Source organism: Eimeria mitis, genomic scaffold (assembly GCF_000499745.2).
Source record: "Eimeria mitis Houghton genomic scaffold, Emh_scaff1647, whole genome shotgun sequence".
NCBI lineage: Eukaryota > Apicomplexa > Conoidasida > Eucoccidiorida > Eimeriidae > Eimeria > Eimeria mitis.
Window position 1 is genome coordinate 3,938 of NW_013569963.1, and position 1,661 is coordinate 5,598.

Consider the following 1,661-nt stretch of genomic DNA (forward strand, 5'->3'; position numbering starts at 1 on the left):
CCTGAATGCGCAAGCAGGTTACGTGCGACCAGCGTGGCCCGTGGACGTATGGAAACGCGTACAAATGAATCAAGCGTGCATTGACATGACACTGAGTCCTCTACTGCTGCGATTCTGTGGACAAATACGCTCGCGCGATAAACGCTTCGCGAACACGTGCAAATTTAAGGCTGCATCACCCTCTCTCTGAAAGCGACGTTCGATATTGCGCATTAAATGCGCCAGCGTTTCGTCGGGGTTTACAGGATCAGGTGGGGTAAGTGTCCAACTGGCGAGAACGTCTTGAGGCAAAGAATAACGTGGGCACTAGCGCTTTGTGGTTCGGGGTGTCGCCCGGGCAATGCGAAACATTGCGTTGTCCTGCTGCTATACCTGCTTCCGTAAATCGTGGTTTTCACAACCATCTCTGAAATGGCTGCGGGACACGAGTAGGACGAGAAATGTTCAAGCGTGTGAGGGTTTGACTTTAGCGCCGCAGTCGCTGCGCTTGCATTCTCGTCAGTAGATGGTTTGCTCCTATGCGGCACTTTCTCCTGTTTCTCACCTTGGCGCTGGTATTAGGCGCTGCCCCTGAAGCGTTCCTGACGGCGGAATAATCCCAAATGCAATGCACTCGCGTTCTAGCAATGTGGATGCCCTGCTTTGGTCCCACCGGGCTGACGAATATCAGTTCTTTTCCGCCCCCAACCAAGCGTTGAATTAATGTTTTCCCAGCACGCAGCTGCACAGGTGCGAAGTGAGCGCTCTGAAGCGAGTCGACGAGGCGTAACGCTCATACGTTGCAATTAAGCTGCGCGAACCGTGAGCCGTATCAGCTGCGCACTACGCGACAGGCCAAGATGTTGAATGCGCACTCCAGCTAGGCGAACAGTAGATATTCCACACGTGCATTGGGAGAGGGCTCTTGGTCGGCAAAATGATGTGCAGATGTAGTTTAGTTTCCTCGGCAGTTCATATTGGAAGCACGATTTTCACGCAGCGCTGGCGGTTTTGATGTGATCGCTCCGAAAGCCTTTACTCAATAACTGCGGGTGGCTCGCATGTGCAGTGCACCTACAGAAAGCCTGTTTACGGGGGCAGAAATCAGACATCTGATGCTGCTGTGAAGGCGTCAAATTGCATAGAAAATGTAAGGCGTGGATAAACCCTATTTCTTTGTCTTGTGACGAACGGTGGTGATCTCCACCTGGCAGTAAGTATGTCTTGTCCCTTCAGACTAGAAAATATACGTGTTCATACATGATTCGCCACATCGGAAGCTGACTTATTCAGGGTGCAGTCCAAATTTTCGCCCTGTAAATAAATTCATACTTTGCTTGCAGGACCCGCAGTCAAACAAACCCCGTCCCATCCTTGGCCAGCACCATTGTACTAAGCGTTCTATTTTTTCCATGCTTAAAACACCCCTTAAGGATTGGGGTTGGGAGTTTTCAAGTAATGAGTTTGTCGGCTAGTGTTGAGGATGCAAGGACTATGGGCCACAATTCAGGTTTCAGACTGTCAGGCTTTCCAGGTTGCTTAGGATTTTAGGATCTTCCGTGTTCTATAGTCTACGACTTGGGTTTATAGGGGTACGCGGCTGTTCGTCCAGGATTCAGTTTACCAGATAATAAAACCCGTGGTTTGGGCGTTACGCTGAAGCTTGAACTCTAACCCGAACG